Here is a 20,827-nt window from a genome sequence, read left to right as displayed (position 1 = left end):
AAAAGATAGAAAATACACCATTCATCAGTAGTGCGTTTTATAATCCGGTGCGCCTTATATGTGGAAAAAGATTGAACATATACCATTCATCGGCGGTGCGCTTTATAATCCGGTGCGCATTATATGTGAAAAAAAATTGACAACAGACCATTCATCGGCAGTGCGCCTTATAATCTGGTGTGCCTTATATGTGAAAAAAGATCAAAAATAGACCATTCATCGGCGGTGCGCCTTATATATGAAAAAAGATCGGACATAGACCATTCATCGGCGGTGCGCTTTATATGTGAAAAATTATCGAAAATAGACCATTCATCGGCAGTGCTCTTTATAAACCGGTGCGCCTTATATATGAAAAAAGGTCGAACATAGACCATTCATCGGCGGTGCGCCTTATATATTAAAAAAAGCAATATAAAAAAATAGACCATTCATCGGCGGTGCGCTTTATATGTGAAAAATTATCGAAAATAGACCATTCATCGGCAGTGCTCTTTATAAACCGGTGCGCCTTATATATGAAAAAAGGTCGAACATAGACCATTCATCGGCGGTGTGCCTTATATATGAAAAAAGCAATATAAAAAATAGACCATTCATTGGCAGTGCGCCTTATATATGAAAAAAGATCGGACATAGACCAGTCATCGGCGGTGCGCTTTATATGTGAAAAATTATCGAAAATAGACCATTCATCGGCAGTGCTCTTTATAAACCGGTGCGCCTTATATATGAAAGAAGATCGAACATAGACCGTTCACCGGCAGTGCGCCTAATAATCCGGTCCGCTTTATATATGAAAAAAGATTGAAAATAGACCACTCACCGGCGGTGCGCCTTATACATTAAACAGATCAAAAATAGACCATTTATCGGCAGTGCGCCTTACAGTCTGATGCGCCTTATATATGGAAAAAGATCGAACATAGACCATTCATCGGCGGTGCGCTTTATACATGAAAAAAGATCAAAAATTGACCATTCATCGGCAGTGCGTCTTATAAACCGGTGCGCCTTACCTGTATATGTGAAAAATGATCGAACATAGACCATTTATCGGCAGTGCTTTTTATAAACCAGTGCACCTTATATGTGAAAAAAGGTCGAAAATAGGCCATTCATCGTCAGTGCACCTTATAATCCGGTGTGCTTTATATATGAAAAAAGATCGAACATAGACCATTCATTGGCGGTGCGCCTTATATATGAAAAAAACTCAAAAATTGACCATTCATCGGCAGTGAGCCTTATAGTCCGCTGCGTCTTATATGTGAAAAAAAAAATCGAACATAGATCGTCACTGGCAGTGCTTTTTATAACCCAGTGCACTGTATATATGAAAAAAGATCGAACATAGACCATTCATCAGCGATGCGCCTCATACATTAAAAAGATCGAAAATAGACCATTGATCGGCAGTGCGCCTTATAATCCGGTGCACTTTATACATGAAAAAAGATTGAACATAGACCATTCATTGGCAGTGCGCTTTATATTTGAGAAAAGCTCAAAAATAGACCATTCATCAGCAGTGCGCCTTATAATCCGTTGCGCCTTATATGTGGAAAAAGATCGAACATAGACCATTCATCGGCAGTGCGCCTCATACATTAAAAAGATAGAAAAAAGAAGATTCATCGGCAGTCCGCCTTATAAACCGGTGCGGCTTATATATGAAAAAAGATCGAACATAGACCATTCATCGGCAGTGCGTTTTATAATCCGGTGCGCATTAAAAGTGAAAAATGATCGAACATAGACTACATAGAACAAGTGCTCTTTATAAACCAGTGCGCCTTATATATGAAAAAAGATCGAAAATAGACCATTCATCGGCGGTGCGCCTTATATATGAAAAAAGCTCAAAAATAGACCAATCATCGGCAGTGCACCTTATAATCCGGTGTGCCTTATATGTGGAAAAAGGTCGAACATAGACCATTCGTCGGCAGTGCGCGTTATAATCCGGTGCGCCTTATATATGAAAAAAGATCGAACATAGCCCATTCATCGGCGGTGCGCTTTATAATCTGGTGCGCCTTCTATGTGAAAAAAGATCGAACATAGACCATTCATCGGCAGTGCTCTTTATAAACCCGTGCGCCTTATATATGAAAAAAGGTTGAAAATAGGCCATTCATCGGCAGTGCGCCTTATGATCCGGTGCGCCTTATATATGAAAAAAGATAGAAAATAAACCATTCATCGTCAGTGTGCCTTATAATCCGGTGCGCCCTATATATGAAAAAAGGTCGAAAATGGACCATTCATCGGCAGTGCGCCTTATATATATGAAAAAAGATCGAACATAGACCGTCACCGGCAGTGCGTTTTATAACCCGGTGCACTGTATATATGAAAAAAGATCGAACATAGACCATTCATCGGCGGTGCGCCTCATACATTAAAAAGATCGAAAATAGACCATTCATCGGCAGTGCGCCTTATAATCCGGTGCGCCCTATATATGAAAAAAGGTCGAAAATGGACCATTCATCTGCAGTGCGCCTTATATATATGAAAAAAGATCGAACATAGACCGTCACCGGCAGTGCGTTTTATAACCCGGTGCACTGTATATATGAAAAAAGATCGAACATAGACCATTCATCGGCGGTGCGCCTCATACATTAAAAAGATCGAAAATAGACCATTCATCGGCAGTGCGCCTTATAATCCGGTGCGCCCTATATATGAAAAAAGGTCGAAAATGGACCATTCATCTGCAGTGCGCCTTATATATATGAAAAAAGATCGAACATAGACCGTCACCGGCAGTGCGTTTTATAACCCGGTGCACTGTATATATGAAAAAAGATCGAACGTAGACCATTCATCGGCGGTGCGCCTCATACATTAAAAAGATCGAAAATAGACCATTCATCGGCAGTGCGCCTTATAATCCGGTGCACTTTATACATGAAAAAAGATTGAACATAGACCATTCATTGGCAGTGCGCCAATATATTTGAGAAAAGCTCAAAAATAGACCAATCATCTGCAGTGCGCCTTATAATCCGGTGTGCCTTATATGTGGAAAAAGGTCGAACATAGACCATTCATCGGCAGTGCGCTTTATAATCCGGTGCGCCTTATATATGAAAAAAGGTTGAAAATAGGCCATTCATCAGCAGTGCGCTTTATGATCCGGTGCGCCTTAATAATGAAAAAAGATGGAAAATGGATCACTCATCGGCGGTGCGCCTTATATATGAAAAAAGATAGAAAATAAACCATTCATCATCAGTGTGCCTTATAATCCGGTGCGCCCTATATATGAAAAAAGGTCGAAAATGGACCATTCATCGGCAGTGCGCCTTATATATATGAAAAAAGATCGAACATAGACCGTCACCGGCAGTGCGTTTTATAACCCGGTGCACTGTATATATGAAAAAAGATCGAACATAGACCATTCATCGGCGGTGCGCCTCATACATTAAAAAGATCGAAAATAGACCATTCATCGGCAGTGCGCCTTATAATCCGGTGCGCCCTATATATGAAAAAAGGTCGAAAATGGACCATTCATCTGCAGTGCGCCTTATATATATGAAAAAAGATCGAACATAGACCGTCACCGGCAGTGCGTTTTATAATCCGGTGCACTGTATATATGAAAAAAGATCGAACATAGACCATTCATCGGCGGTGCGCCTCATACATTAAAAAGATCGAAAATAGACCATTCATCGGCAGTGCGCCTTATAATCCGGTGCACTTTATACATGAAAAAAGATTGAACATAGACCATTCATTGGCAGTGCGCCAATATATTTGAGAAAAGCTCAAAAATAGACCAATCATCTGCAGCGCGCCTTATAATCCGGTGTGCCTTATATGTGGAAAAAGGTCGAACATAGACCATTCATCGGCAGTGCGCTTTATAATCCGGTGCGCCTTATATATGAAAAAAGATCGAACATAGACCATTCATCGGCAGTGCGTTTTATAATCCGGTGCGCATTAAAAGTGAAAAATGATCGAACATAGACTACATAGAACAAGTGCTCTTTATAAACCAGTGCGCCTTATATATGAAAAAAGATCGAAAATAGACCATTCATCGGCGGTGCGCCTTATATATGAAAAAAGCTCAAAAATAGACCAATCATCGGCAGTGCACCTTATAATCCGGTGTGCCTTATATGTGGAAAAAGGTCGAACATAGACCATTCATCGGCAGTGCGCGTTATAATCCGGTGCGCCTTATATATGAAAAAAGATCGAACATAGCCCATTCATCGGCGGTGCGCTTTATAATCTGGTGCGCCTTCTATGTGAAAAAAGATCGAACATAGACCATTCATCGGCAGTGCTCTTTATAAACCCGTGCGCCTTATATATGAAAAAAGGTTGAAAATAGGCCATTCATCGGCAGTGCGCCTTATGATCCGGTGCGCCTTATATATGAAAAAAGATAGAAAATAAACCATTCATCGTCAGTGTGCCTTATAATCCGGTGCGCCCTATATATGAAAAAAGGTCGAAAATGGACCATTCATCGGCAGTGCGCCTTATATATATGAAAAAAGATCGAACATAGACCGTCACCGGCAGTGCGTTTTATAACCCGGTGCACTGTATATATGAAAAAAGATCGAACATAGACCATTCATCGGCGGTGCGCCTCATACATTAAAAAGATCGAAAATAGACCATTCATCGGCAGTGCGCCTTATAATCCGGTGCGCCCTATATATGAAAAAAGGTCGAAAATGGACCATTCATCTGCAGTGCGCCTTATATATATGAAAAAAGATCGAACATAGACCGTCACCGGCAGTGCGTTTTATAACCCGGTGCACTGTATATATGAAAAAAGATCGAACATAGACCATTCATCGGCGGTGCGCCTCATACATTAAAAAGATCGAAAATAGACCATTCATCGGCAGTGCGCCTTATAATCCGGTGCACTTTATACATGAAAAAAGATTGAACATAGACCATTCATTGGCAGTGCGCCAATATATTTGAGAAAAGCTCAAAAATAGACCAATCATCTGCAGTGCGCCTTATAATCCGGTGTGCCTTATATGTGGAAAAAGGTCGAACATAGACCATTCATCGGCAGTGCGCTTTATAATCCGGTGCGCCTTATATATGAAAAAAGGTTGAAAATAGGCCATTCATCAGCAGTGCGCCTTATGATCCGGTGCGCCTTAATAATGAAAAAAGATGGAAAATGGATCACTCATCGGCGGTGCGCCTTATATATGAAAAAAGATAGAAAATAAACCATTCATCATCAGTGTGCCTTATAATCCGGTGCGCCCTATATATGAAAAAAGGTCGAAAATGGACCATTCATCGGCAGTGCGCCTTATATATATGAAAAAAGATCGAACATAGACCGTCACCGGCAGTGCGTTTTATAACCCGGTGCACTGTATATATGAAAAAAGATCGAACATAGACCATTCATCGGCGGTGCGCCTCATACATTAAAAAGATCGAAAATAGACCATTCATCGGCAGTGCGCCTTATAATCCGGTGCGCCCTATATATGAAAAAAGGTCGAAAATGGACCATTCATCTGCAGTGCGCCTTATATATATGAAAAAAGATCGAACATAGACCGTCACCGGCAGTGCGTTTTATAACCCGGTGCACTGTATATATGAAAAAAGATCGAACATAGACCATTCATCGGCGGTGCGCCTCATACATTAAAAAGATCGAAAATAGACCATTCATCGGCAGTGCGCCTTATAATCCGGTGCGCCCTATATATGAAAAAAGGTCGAAAATGGACCATTCATCTGCAGTGCGCCTTATATATATGAAAAAAGATCGAACATAGACCGTCACCGGCAGTGCGTTTTATAACCCGGTGCACTGTATATATGAAAAAAGATCGAACATAGACCATTCATCGGCGGTGCGCCTCATACATTAAAAAGATCGAAAATAGACCATTCATCGGCAGTGCGCCTTATAATCCGGTGCACTTTATACATGAAAAAAGATTGAACATAGACCATTCATTGGCAGTGCGCCAATATATTTGAGAAAAGCTCAATAATAGACCAATCATCTGCAGTGCGCCTTATAATCCGGTGTGCCTTATATGTGGAAAAAGGTCGAACATAGACCATTCATCGGCAGTGCGCTTTATAATCCGGTGCGCCTTATATATGAAAAAAGATCGAACATAGCCCATTCATCGGCGGTGCGCTTTATAATCTGGTGCGCCTTCTATGTGAAAAAAGATCGAACATAGACCATTCATCGGCAGTGCTCTTTATAAACCCGTGCGCCTTATATATGAAAAAAGGTTGAAAATAGGCCATTCATCGGCAGTGCGCCTTATGATCCGGTGCGCCTTATATATGAAAAAAGATAGAAAATAAACCATTCATCGTCAGTGTGCCTTATAATCCGGTGCGCCCTATATATGAAAAAAGGTCGAAAATGGACCATTCATCGGCAGTGCGCCTTATATATATGAAAAAAGATCGAACATAGACCGTCACCGGCAGTGCGTTTTATAACCCGGTGCACTGTATATATGAAAAAAGATCGAACATAGACCATTCATCGGCGGTGCGCCTCATACATTAAAAAGATCGAAAATAGACCATTCATCGGCAGTGCGCCTTATAATCCGGTGCGCCCTATATATGAAAAAAGGTCGAAAATGGACCATTCATCTGCAGTGCGCCTTATATATATGAAAAAAGATCGAACATAGACCGTCACCGGCAGTGCGTTTTATAACCCGGTGCACTGTATATATGAAAAAAGATCGAACATAGACCATTCATCGGCGGTGCGCCTCATACATTAAAAAGATCGAAAATAGACCATTCATCGGCAGTGCGCCTTATAATCCGGTGCACTTTATACATGAAAAAAGATTGAACATAGACCATTCATTGGCAGTGCGCCAATATATTTGAGAAAAGCTCAAAAATAGACCAATCATCTGCAGTGCGCCTTATAATCCGGTGTGCCTTATATGTGGAAAAAGGTCGAACATAGACCATTCATCGGCAGTGCGCTTTATAATCCGGTGCGCCTTATATATGAAAAAAGGTTGAAAATAGGCCATTCATCAGCAGTGCGCCTTATGATCCGGTGCGCCTTAATAATGAAAAAAGATGGAAAATGGATCACTCATCGGCGGTGCGCCTTATATATGAAAAAAGATAGAAAATAAACCATTCATCATCAGTGTGCCTTATAATCCGGTGCGCCCTATATATGAAAAAAGGTCGAAAATGGACCATTCATCGGCAGTGCGCCTTATATATATGAAAAAAGATCGAACATAGACCGTCACCGGCAGTGCGTTTTATAACCCGGTGCACTGTATATATGAAAAAAGATCGAACATAGACCATTCATCGGCGGTGCGCCTCATACATTAAAAAGATCGAAAATAGACCATTCATCGGCAGTGCGCCTTATAATCCGGTGCGCCCTATATATGAAAAAAGGTCGAAAATGGACCATTCATCTGCAGTGCGCCTTATATATATGAAAAAAGATCGAACATAGACCGTCACCGGCAGTGCGTTTTATAACCCGGTGCACTGTATATATGAAAAAAGATCGAACATAGACCATTCATCGGCGGTGCGCCTCATACATTAAAAAGATCGAAAATAGACCATTCATCGGCAGTGCGCCTTATAATCCGGTGCACTTTATACATGAAAAAAGATTGAACATAGACCATTCATTGGCAGTGCGCCAATATATTTGAGAAAAGCTCAATAATAGACCAATCATCTGCAGTGCGCCTTATAATCCGGTGTGCCTTATATGTGGAAAAAGGTCGAACATAGACCATTCATCGGCAGTGCGCTTTATAATCCGGTGCGCCTTATATATGAAAAAAGATCGAACATAGCCCATTCATCGGCGGTGCGCTTTATAATCTGGTGCGCCTTCTATGTGAAAAAAGATCGAACATAGACCATTCATCTGCAGTGCTCTTTATAAACCCGTGCGCCTTATATATGAAAAAAGGTTGAAAATAGGCCATTCATCGGCAGTGCGCCTTATGATCCGGTGCGCCTAAATAATGAAAAAAGATGGAAAATGGATCATTCATCGGCGGTGCGCCTTAATAATGAAAAAAGATGGAAAATGGATCACTCATCGGCGGTGCGCCTTATATATGAAAAAAGATAGAAAATAAAGTTAAAGTTAAAGTACCAATGATTGTCACACACACACTAGGTGTGGTGAAATTTGTCCTCTGCATTTGACCCATCCCCTTGTTCACCCCCTGGGAGGTGAGGGGAGCAGTGGGCAGCAGCAATGCCGCGCCCGGGAATCATTTTGGTGATTTAACCCCCAATTCCAACCCTTGATGCTGAGTGCCAAGCAGGGAGGTAACGGGTCCCATTTTTTTATAGTCTTTGGTATGACTCGGCCGGGGTTTGAACTCACAACCTACCGATCTCAGGGCGGACACTCTAACCACTAGGCCACTGAGTATTCATCCATTCATCGTCAGTGTGCCTTATAATCCGGTGCGCCCTATATATGAAAAAAGATCGAACATAGACCATCCATCGGCGGTGCGCCTTCCATCCATCCATTTTCTACCGCTTGTCCCTTTTGGGATCGTGGGGGGGGGGCGGCGGGGGGGGGGCTGGAGCCTATCTCAGCTGCATTCGGGCGGAAGGCGGGGTACACCCTGGACAAGTCGCCACCTCAACACAGGTGCGCCTTATACATTAAAAAGATCAAAAATACAGCATTCATCGGCAGTGCGCCTTATAAACCGGTGCGGCTTATATATGAAAAAAGATTGAACATAGACCATTCATCGGCAGTGCATTTTATAATCCGGTGCGCATTAAAAGTGAAAAATGATCGAACATAGACTACATAGAACAAGTGCTCTTTATAAACCAGTGCGCCTTATATATGAAAAAAGATTGAAAATAGACCATTCATCGGCGGTGCGCCTTATATATGAAAAAAGCTCAAAAATAGACCAATCATCGGCAGTGCGCCTTATAATCCGGTATGCCTTATATGTGGAAAAAGGTTGAGCATAGACCATTCGTCGGCAGTGCGCTTTATAATCCGGTGCGCCTTATATATGAAAAAAGATCGAACATAGCCCATTCATCGGCGGTGCGCTTTATAATCTGGTGCGCCTTCTATGTGAAAAAAGATCGAACATAGACCATTCATCGGCAGTGCTCTTTATAAACCCGTGCGCTTTATATATGAAAAAAGGTTGAAAATAGGCCATTCATCGGCAGTGCGCCTTATGATCCGGTGCGCCTTAATAATGAAAAAAGATGGAAAATGGATCATTCATCGGCGGTGCGCCTTCATAATGAAAAAAGATGGAAAATGGATCACTCATCGGCGGTGCGCCTTAATAATGAAAAAAGATGGAAAATGGATCACTCGTCGGCGGTGCGCCTTATATATGAAAAAAGATAGAAAATAAAGTTAAAGTTAAAGTACCAATGATTGTCACACACACACTAGGTGTGGTGAAATGTGTCCTCTGCATTTGACCCATCCCCTTGTTCACCCCCTGGGAGGTGAGGGGAGCAGTGGGCAGCAGCAATGCCGCGCCCGGGAATCATTTTGGTGATTTAACCCCCAATTCCAACCCTTGATGCTGAGTGCCAAGCAGGGAGGTCACGGGTCCCATTTTTTTATAGTCTTTGGTATGACTCGGCCGGGGTTTGAACTCACAACCTACCGATCTCAGGGCGGACACTCCAACCACTAGGCCACTGAGTATTCATTCATTCATCGTCAGTGTGCCTTATAATCCGGTGCGCCCTATATATGAAAAAGATCGAACATAGACCATCCATCGGCGGTGCGCCTTCCATCCATCCATTTTCTACCGCTTGTCCCTTTTGGGATCGCGGGGGGTGCTGGAGCCTATCTCAGCTGCATTCGGGCGGAAGGCGGGGTACACCCTGGACAAGTCGCCACCTCATCACAGGTGCGCCTTATACATTAAAAAGATCAAAAATACAGCATTCATCGGCAGTGCGCCTTATAAACCGGTGCGGCTTATATATGAAAAAAGATTGAACATAGACCATTCATCGGCAGTGCATTTTATAATCCGGTGCGCATTAAAAGTGAAAAATGATCGAACAGACTACATAGAACAAGTGCTCTTTATAAACCAGTGCGCCTTATATATGAAAAAAGATTGAAAATAGACCATTCATCGGCGGTGCGCCTTATATATGAAAAAAGCTCAAAAATAGACCAATCATCGGCAGTGCGCCTTATAATCTGGTATGCCTTATATGTGGAAAAAGGTTGAGCATAGACCATTCGTCGGCAGTGCGCTTTATAATCCGGTGCGCCTTATATATGAAAAAAGATCGAACATAGCCCATTCATCGGCGGTGCGCTTTATAATCTGGTGCGCCTTCTATGTGAAAAAAGATCGAACATAGACCATTCATCGGCAGTGCTCTTTATAAACCCGTGCGCCTTATATATGAAAAAAGGTTGAAAATAGGCCATTCATCGGCAGTGCGCCTTATGATCCGGTGCGCCTAAATAATGAAAAAAGATGGAAAATGGATCATTCATCGGCGGTGCGCCTTCATAATGAAAAAAGATGGAAAATGGATCACTCGTCGGCGGTGCGCCTTATATATGAAAAAAGATAGAAAATAAAGTTAAAGTTAAAGTACCAATGATTGTCACACACACACTAGGTGTGGTGAAATTTGTCCTCTGCATTTGACCCATCCCCTTGTTCACCCCCTGGGTGGTGAGGGGAGCAGTGGGCAGCAGCAATGCCGCGCCCGGGAATCATTTTGGTGATTTAACCCCCAATTCCAACCCTTGATGCTGAGTGCCAAGCAGGGAGGTAACGGGTCCCATTTTTTATAGTCTTTGGTATGACTCGGCCGGGGTTTGAACTCACAACCTACCGATCTCAGGGCGGACACTCTAACCACTAGGCCACTGAGTATTCATTCATTCATCGTCAGTGTGCCTTATAATCCGGTGCGCCCTATATATGAAAAAAGATCGAACATAGACCATCCATCGGCGGTGCGCCTTCCATCCATCCATTTTCTACCGCTTGTCCCTTTTGGGATCGCGGGTGGTGCTGGAGCCTATCTCAGCTGCATTCGGGCGGAAGGCGGGGTACACCCTGGACAAGTCGCCACCTCATCACAGGTGCGCCTTATACATTAAAAAGATCAAAAATACAGCATTCATCGGCAGTGCGCCTTATAGTCCGGTGCGCCTTATATGTGGAAAAAGCTCAAAAATAGACCATTCATCGGCAGTGAGCCTTATAGTCTGCTGCGTCTTATATATGGAAAAAAAATCGAACATAGACCATGCAGTGCGTTTCATAATCCGGTGCACTGTATATATGAAAAAAGATCGAACATAGACCATTCATTGGCGGTGCGCCTCATACATTAAAAAGATAGAAAATAGACCATTCATCGGCAGTGCGCCTTATAAACCGGTGCGCCTTATATATGAAAAAAGATCGAACATAGACCATTCATCGGCAGTGCGTTTTATAATCCGGTGCGCATTAAAAGTGAAAAATGATCGAACATAGACTACATAGAACAAGTGCTCTTTATAAACCAGTGCGCCTTATATATGAAAAAAGATCGAAAATAGACCATTCATTGGCGGTGCGCCTTATATATGAAAAAAGCTCAAAAATAGACCAATCATCGGCAGTGCGCCTTATAATCCGGTGTGCCTTATATGTGGAAAAAGGTCGAACATAGACCATTCGTCGGCAGTGCGCTTTATAATCCGGTGCGCCTTATATATGAAAAAAGATCGAACATAGCCCATTCATCGGCGGTGCGCTTTATAATCTGGTGCGCCTTCTATGTGAAAAAATATCAAACATAGACCATTCATCGGCAGTGCTCTTTATAAACCCGTGCGCCTTATATATGAAAAAAGGTTGAAAATAGGCCATTCATCGGCAGTGCGCCTTATGATCCGGTGCGCCTAAATAATGAAAAAAGATGGAAAATGGATCATTCATCGGCGGTGCGCTTCATAATGAAAAAAGAGGGAAAATGGATCACTCATCGGCGGTGCGCCTTATATATGAAAAAAGATAGAAAATAAACCATTCATCGTCAGTGTGCCTTATAATCCGGTGCGCCCTATGTATGAAAAAAGGTCGAAAATGGACCATTCATCGGCAGTGCGCCTTATATATATGAAAAAAGATCGAACATAGACCGTCACCGGCAGTGCGTTTTATAACCCGGTGCACTGTATATATGAAAAAAGATCGAACATAGACCATTCATCGGCGGTGCGCCTCATACATTAAAAAGATCGAAAATAGACCATTCATCGGCAGTGCGCCTTATAATCCGGTGCACTTTATATATGAAAAAAGATTGAACATAGACCATTCATTGGCAGTGCGCCAATATATTTGAGAAAAGCTCAAAAATAGACCAATCATCTACAGTGCGCCTTATAATCGGTGTGCCTTATATGTGGAAAAAGGTCGAACATAGACCATTCATCGGCAGTGCGCTTTATAATCCGGTGCGCCTTATATATGAAAAAAGATCGAACATAGCCCATTCATCGGCGGTGCGCTTTATAATCTGGTGCGCCTTCTATGTGAAAAAAGATCAAACATAGACCATTCATCGGCAGTGCTCTTTATAAACCCGTGCGCCTTATATATGAAAAAAGGTTGAAAATAGGCCATTCATCGGCAGTGCGCCTTATGATCCGGTGCGCCTTAATAATGAAGAAAGATGGAAATATGGATCATCCATCGGCGGTGCGCCTTAATAATGAAAAAAGATGGAAATGGATCACTCGTCGGCGGTGCGCCTTATATATGAAAAAAGATAGAAAATAAAGTTAAAGTTAAAGTACCAATGATTGTCACACACACACTAGGTGTGGTGAAATTTGTCCTCTGCATTTGACCCATCCCCTTGTTCACCCCCTGGGAGGTGAGGGGAGCAGTGGGCAGCAGCAATGCCGCGCCCGGGAATCATTTTGGTGATTTAACCCCCAATTCCAACCCTTGATGCTGAGTGCCAAGCAGGGAGGTAATGGGTCCCATTTTTTTATAGTCTTTGGTATGACTCGGCCGGGGTTTGAACTCACAACCTACCGATCTCAGGGCGGACACTCTAACCCCTAGGCTACTGAGTATTCATTCATTCATCGTCAGTGTGCCTATAATCCGGTGCGCCCTATATAAGAAAAAAGATCGAAAATGGACCATCCATCGGCGGTGCGCCTTCCATCCATCCATTTTCTACCGCTTGTCCCTTTTGGGATCGCGGGGGGGGGGGGGGGGGGGGCTGGAGCCTATCTCAGCTGCATTCTGGCGGAAGGCGGGGTACACCCTGGACAAGTCGCCACCTCATCACAGGTGCGCCTTATACATTAAAAAGATCAAAAATACAACATTCATCGGCAGTGCGCCTTATAAACCGGTGCGGCTTATATATGAAAAAAGATTGAACATAGACCATTCATCGGCAGTGCGTTTTATAATCCGGTGCGCATTAAAAGTGAAAAATGATCGAACATAGACTACATAGAACAAGTGCTCTTTATAAACCAGTGCGCCTTATATATGAAAAAAGATTGAAAATAGACCATTCATCGGCGGTGCGCCTTATATATGAAAAAAGCTAAAAAATAGACCAATCATCGGCAGTGCGCCTTATAATCCGGTGTGCCTTATATGTGGAAAAAGGTCGAACATAGACCATTCATCGGCAGTGCGCTTTATAATCCGGTGCGCCTTATATATGAAAAAAGATTGAACATAGCCCATTCATCGGCGGTGCGCTTTATAATCTGGTGCGCCTTCTATGTGAAAAAAGATCGAACATAGACCATTCATCGGCAGTGCTCTTTATAAACCCGTGCGCCTTATATATGAAAAAAGGTTGAAAATAGGCCATTCATCGGCAGTGCGCCTTATGATCCGGTGCGCCTTAATAATGAAGAAAGATGGAAAATGGATCATTCATCGGCGGTGCGCCTTCATAATGAAAAAAGATGGAAAATGGATCACTCATCGGCGGTGCGCCTTAAATATGAAAAAAGATAGAAAATAAACCATCAGTGTGCCTTATAATCCGGTGCGCCCTATATATGAAAAAAGGTCGAAAATTGACCATTCATCGGCAGTGCGCCCTATATATGAAAAAAGATCGAACATAGACCATCCATCGGCGGTGCGCCTTCCATCCATCCATTTTCTACCGCTTGTCCCTTTTGGGATCGCGGGGGGTGCTGGAGCCTATCTCAGCTGCATTCGGGCGGAAGGCGGGGTACACCCTGGACAAGTCGCCACCTCATCACAGGTGCGCCTTATACATTAAAAAGATCAAAAATACAGCATTCATCGGCAGTGCGCCTTATAGTCCGGTGCGCCTTATATATGAAAAAAAGCTCAAACATAGACCATTCATCGGCGGTGTGCCTTATTAACCGGATGCACCTTATGCTCCGTAAAATAGGGTGCATGCGATAGTCGGGTCTCTGGGTCACCCACTCACACGAAGACTACTAGGGACTACTAACAGACTTGAGTACGATTCTACTCACCTCTGCTAAAGAGTCAACACCTTCTCTCCTTGAGTGCCATGAGGCAATGATCTCCTCTGTGAGCGACTGACAAACAGAATCCTCTACCAAAAACAAAACAAAAAGCCAGGTGATGCTTGTTATTAAATAGTCTTCCTGCTGCATGAGGTTTTGACAGGAATGTAATGAGTCTGGAGCGCCAAAGTATTAGTCTGACCTGTGGAAGCCTGAGCGTCTCCGTCTGGCCTCCTTGGCTAAGAAGCTGCTAATGCCGCAGCAGCTCGGCGTGATACGTCTATATTCCTGTTTGCGCCGCATCACATATTTATTTCCTCCCCCCCCCCCCCCCCCACCCTCCTCCTCCTCCACCATCCGCCTCATCCAATCCAGTCTATTCTTAGGACGTGCCTGACGCACCTGCCCGCAGTGACAGATGGGGAGGCGAGGCGGAGCGTTCGGATGCACTCGGCTGCTTTCAGCTTTTGTTGCTAATGCCGCTTGATCCAAGTCTGAATGCAGATGGCTCGACAACAAACAGGGAATCCTGCAACAGATTGCCTGTGACGTGCCCTCACACACACACACACACACACACACACAAACACACACACACAAATCTAAAGCCCGGGAAATCATTTTGGTGATTTTTTTTTTTTTTTGTATATAATGTTTTTCAAATCGCCTGACATGTATACTGTGTATATGTACATCATTTATCCATTTTTTTTAACGTAATTTTTAATACACATGTATCAGGTTATATATATTTTATTATTGAATGTATCAAATGCGATGAATATTTCATGGACCACAATGGAAACAAGCCTTTTTAAAGCATTTCAACTTCTCAATCAATCAATCAATCAAAATGTAACCCCCAATTCCAACCGCTGATGCTGAGTGCCAAGCAGGGAAGTAATGGGTCCCATTTTTTATAGTCTTTGGTATGACTCGACCGGGGTTTGAACTCACGACCTACCGATCGCAGGGCGGACCCTCTAACCACTCTAATAATGTTTCTGTAGGAGGACAAACATGCCACAAACCTTCCTAATTGCTAGAAAGTCCACTCTTTAATATGTTTGTGTTTATGCTTCACTGATGAGAGTATTTGGCCAGCGCCGTTTTGTCCTACTAATTTTGGCAGTCATAGAACTCACCGAAGTATAGACCTAGACCAGGGGTCGGCAACCCAAAATGTTGAAAGAGCCATATTGGAGCAAAAATACAAAAACAAATCTGTCTGGAGCCGCAAAAAATTAAAAGCCATATTGTGTCATGAGTTATGAATTGAATTAAGATGACTTAAAGGAAACTAAATGAGCTCAAATATAGCTACAAATGAGGCATAATGATGCAATATATACATATAGCTAGCCTAAATAGCATGTTAGCATCGATTAGCTTGCAGTCATGCAGTGACCAAATATGTCTGATTAGCACTCCACACAAGTCAATAAGATCAACAAAACTCACCTTTGTGCATTCACGCACAACGTTAAAAGTTTGGTGGACAAAATGAGACGGAAAAAGAAGTGGCATAAAACACGTCCTAGAAAGTCGGAGAAAGTTATACTTGTAAACAAACTATACGGTGAGTTCAAGGACCGCCAAAATTAGTAGGACAAAACGGCGCTCGGCAAATACTCAAATCAGTGAAGCATGTTTAATATAAACAGTGTGTTTTATAACAATTAGGGAGGTTTGCGTCATGTTTGTCCTCCTACGAAAACCATATTAAAACAAAAACGTTTTTTTTCCCCCTCATCTTTTTCCAGTTTTCATTTTTAAAAAGCTCCAGAGAGCCACTAGGGCGGCGCTAAAGAGCCGCATGCGGCTCTAGAGCCGCGGGTTGCCGACCCCTGACCTAGACCTAGACAAACTATTGATTCATAAGGGAAATTGTTCCACACAGTAGCTCAGTTTCAAAGGTATTAAGTAGACTAAAAATGTAGCATAGTAGAAATATAAAATATAACAGTTTGTTTACATGTACAGCTTTCTCCGACGCTGCCACAGAAAGACGTGTTTTATGTCACTCCTTCGTCTCATTTTGTCCACCAAACGTTTTATGCTGTGCGTGAATGCACAAAGGTGAGCTTTGTTAATGTTATTGACTTGCGTGGAGTGCTAATAATCCATGCTAACATGCTATTTAGGCTAGCTGCGTGTACATATTGCATCATTATGCCTCGTTTGTAGGTATATTTGAGCTCATTTAATTTCCTTTACTTATGTCCTCTGTGGATTTAATTTATATTTGCATGTCTCATGACACATTATCCGTATGTAATATTGGCTGCATTTCTGATTGTGTGCCACGTTGTTCCAGACCACAGCAAACGTTACCCAGCTTGCAAAGATTGTAATAAATCCATTAGAAGAAGACAGCCTGTCCTTTCCTTTAACTTGGGCACACACATCTATAACTTTGGCAGTTTTAAGCCAGTAATTTCCAGGAGTTCTCACCCTTTGAGACACTTGCTTAATGTGTTGCCTTCATTATAACACTTACATAAGGCTTTTAACACTTTGCAGCTCCAGACATATGTTTGTTTGTATTGGTTTGTATGTTATACCAAATAGAGTTAAAAATCAAGAACAACTTTTAACACATTTAAAAATAGTTTACCCTCATTCATTCTTTTTTTTTTTTCCTGTTACAAATATATTCCCAATCATTCACTAATGCTGGGCCACCACAAAAGCTTCAGATTTGGTATAAGATAATAACAAAAATTCAATACATTGAGAAAACATTAAAAACCTGTTCGACAAAATGTATGAAAAAGATTAGAATAAAAAAAATGGTGTATCATAATAACAAAAATAATTACAAATAAACTAAAAAGCTTTGATGGGAGGAAAGCCCTAAAAATGTATATGTTTATCGTATTATTCTTAAAATAAATTCATAATATTTGACTCTAATGGGCCGTGAAAAAGCTCCAAAACTGAAATGAAATAACGAAAAAAAAAAAAAAAAACATGAGGAATTTTTGAAAAAGCTGGTGAAAAAAACTGATTTGATATGTGCAGTATTCTTTTTATTCTGTTTAAAAAAAACACATTAATATTAACTATAAACTATATGTTGTCCATTTTTGCTGGGCCACCGCAAAACCTCCAGATATGGTATATGAAAAAAAAAACATTATTACTATTCAATAAACTGGAAAAAAAAGAATTTATTGAACATTTTTTTTAATTATGAACATTTATGAAAAAAAGTTTTAATGAAAAATTATTACAATTCAATAAACTGGGGAAACAAATGGATTAAATTACAATTTATGAAAAAAGTTTTATTTAAAAAATGGTTGGTATCGATTAAAATAACAAAATTATAAACTAAAACAAATAACAGCTTTGATTAGAGGAAAACCAAAAATATGTTTTTTTTTTCAAATTCTGTTAATAAATCCACAACATTTGAGTCTAATGGCTTCAAATTTGAAATGTATATCGAAAAAGTCATTATTTTTCCTGTTAAAAATATATATATTCCCAATATTCCTTCACTATTATCCATTAGGGCCACTGCAAAAGCTCCAGACATAGTATATGACAAAAAAATGATTACAGTTCAGTAAACTGGAAAAAAAATAATTGATTTAATTTTTGTTTTAATTATGAAAATTTATGAAAATTTTTTTTAATTAAAAACATTATTACAATTCAATAAACTGGGGAAAAAATTGATTTAATTACAATTTATGAAAAAAAGTTTTAATTAAAAAAATTGTTGTTACCGATTATAATAACTAAATTATAAACTAAAACAAATAACAGCTTTGATTAAAGGGAAACCAAAAAGAAGGATTTTTAAAATTATGTATATAAATCCACAACATTTAAGTCTAAGGGCTTCAAATTTGAAATGTAATAATGAAAAAGTCATTATTTTTCCTGTTAAAAATATATATATATTCCCAATATTCCTTTACTATTATCCATTAGGTCCACCGCAAAAGCTCCAGATATGATTACTATTCACTAAACTGAAACAAAAAAAAAATAATTAAAATGTATGAAAATAAAAGTTTCAATTAAAAAATATTGGTATAGATTTAAATAACAAAATTCTAAACTAAAAAAAACAAAACAGCTTTGATTAAGGGCCGTCAAACTCATTTTAGCTTAGGAGCCGCATGGAATAAATTTTGTGCGTACGTGGGCCATACTATTAAAATCATGGCATTAAAACTAAAAAATAAAGACAACTTCAGATTGTTTTCTTTGTCTTACTTCGGCCACAAATAGAACAAACAGTCTGAAAATATTACAATAAAAATATAGAAAAAAATACCGGCAGCGGTAAATTTTAGATCCATGAAGGAAAGAAGAAAGTGAATGAATGTTTATAACTGAATACATTTACTTATGCATAAAAATGTGGGTTTTTTTGGTATTATTTTTAATGTTTATGATAACCTTTTTCCAAAACACAATATAGAATGTGAGATATAACAATGTTTATCATTTGTTTTCAAAACGCTTACAAAAAAGTGGGAGCCCATAAATTTACTGTGGGGCCCCGTTTTTATGACTTGATGGGGTCCCCGGGACCCCGTTTTGAAAATCCCTAGCGCCAACACTGATGGAGTATTGGTGCGTGCAAAACAGCAGCAGGCGGCTGTGGCCTGCGGGCCACTTCTAATACTAATCAAATATCATAAAGGGGGCTTTGACTTTGACATGAAGTTAATGAGAAAGTGAAAGAATGTTTATAACTGAATATATGCATAAAAATGTGTTTTCTTTTGTATTATTTTTTTTAAATGAATTAAGTAACGTTTATGACAACCTTTTTCCAAAACACAATATAGAATGTGAGATATAACAGGATAATGCATATATTTGTTTTCAAAACGCTTACAAAAAAGTGGGACCCTAATAATTTACTAGTGTGGGATCCCATTTTTATGACTTGATGGGGTCCCCGGGACCCCGTTTTGAAAATTCCGATAAAGAGTATTGGTGCGTGCAAAACAGCAGCAGGTGGCCTGTGGCCTGCGGGCCACTTCTAATACTAATCAAATATCATCCCGGGGGCCATATATCATTCATTCGCGGGTTGGATCTGGCCCGCGGGCCTTGACTTTGACATGAAGTTAACGAGAAAGTGAAAGAATGTTTATAACTGAATACATTTACATATGCATAAAAATGTTTTATTTATTTATTTTTAAAATTAAGTAACGTTTATGACAACCTTTTTCCAAAACACAATATAGAATGTGAGATATAACAGGATAATGAATACTAGGGCTGCAACTAACGATTAATTTGATAATCGATTAATCTGTGGATTATTACTTCGATTAATCGATTAATAATCGGGTAAAAGAGACAAACTACATTTCTATCCTTTCCAGTATTTTATTGAAAAAAACAGCATACTGGCACCATACTTATTTTGATTATTGTTTCTCAGGTGTTTGTACATGTTGCAGTCTATAAATAAAGGTTTATAAAAATAAAATAAAAAAATAAATAAATAAATAATAAATAAAAATAAATTGCCTCTGCGCATGCGCATAGCATAGATTCAACGAATCAATGACTAAATTAATCGCCAACTATTTTTATAATCGATTTTCATCGATTTAATCGATTAGTTGTTGCAGCCCTAATGCATACATTTATCATTTGTTTTCAAAACGCTTACAAAAAAGTGGGACCCCATACATTTACTGTGGGACCCCATTTGTATGACTTGATGGGGTCCCTGGGACCCCGTTTTGAAAATTCCGATAAGAGTATCGGTGCGTGCAAAACAGCAGCAGGCGGCTGTGGCCTGCGGGCCGCTTCTAATACTAATCAAATATCATCCCCGGGGGCCATAGATCATTCATTCGCGGGTTGGATCTGGCCTTTAAGGAAATGAGTGAAAGTGAAAGAATGTTTATAACTGAATACATTTACATATGCATAAAAATGTGTTTTCTTTTGTATTATTTTTTTCCATGAATTAAGTAACGTTTATGACAACCTTTTTCTAAAACACAATATAGAATGTGAGATATAACAGGATAATGCATACATTTGTTTTCAAAACGCTTACAAAAAAGTGGGACCCTAATAATTTACTAGTGTGGGATCCCATTTTTATGACTTGATGGGGTCCCCGGGACCCCGTTTTGAAAATTCCGATAAAGAGTATTGGTGCGTGCAAAACAGCAGCAAGCGGCTGTGGCCTGCGGGCCGCTTCTGGTACTAATCAAATATCATCCCGGGGGCCATAGACTTTGACACATAGGGATTAGAGCAGGGGTGTCCAAAGTGCGG

The 20,827-nt window shown here is 40.5% G+C and overlaps 1 protein-coding gene across 3 annotated transcripts in view; it reads right to left on the bottom strand.

Annotated features, from left to right (window-relative positions):
- Positions 1–20,827, bottom strand: part of diras1b (DIRAS family, GTP-binding RAS-like 1b) — a 55,939-nt gene that overhangs the window by 30,842 nt on the left and 4,270 nt on the right. The window contains exons 1-2 of one of the 3 annotated variants that reach the window (XM_062041326.1): positions 14,754–14,780; positions 14,558–14,640 (exon numbers count right to left, since the gene is read on the bottom strand). The exons of 1 other annotated variant lie outside the window; for it this stretch is intronic. The gene's annotated coding sequence lies outside the window, so the exon portion shown is untranslated. Of the gene's footprint in view, positions 1–14,557; positions 14,800–20,827 lie in introns of those variants that run through there. One more of the 3 variants, XM_062041325.1, reaches the window with a different exon arrangement.

Source organism: Entelurus aequoreus, linkage group LG03 (assembly GCF_033978785.1).
Source record: "Entelurus aequoreus isolate RoL-2023_Sb linkage group LG03, RoL_Eaeq_v1.1, whole genome shotgun sequence".
Taxonomy (NCBI): domain Eukaryota; kingdom Metazoa; phylum Chordata; class Actinopteri; order Syngnathiformes; family Syngnathidae; genus Entelurus; species Entelurus aequoreus.
Note: the sequence above shows the minus strand (reverse complement) of the source record. Positions and strands in the feature narration are given on the sequence as shown.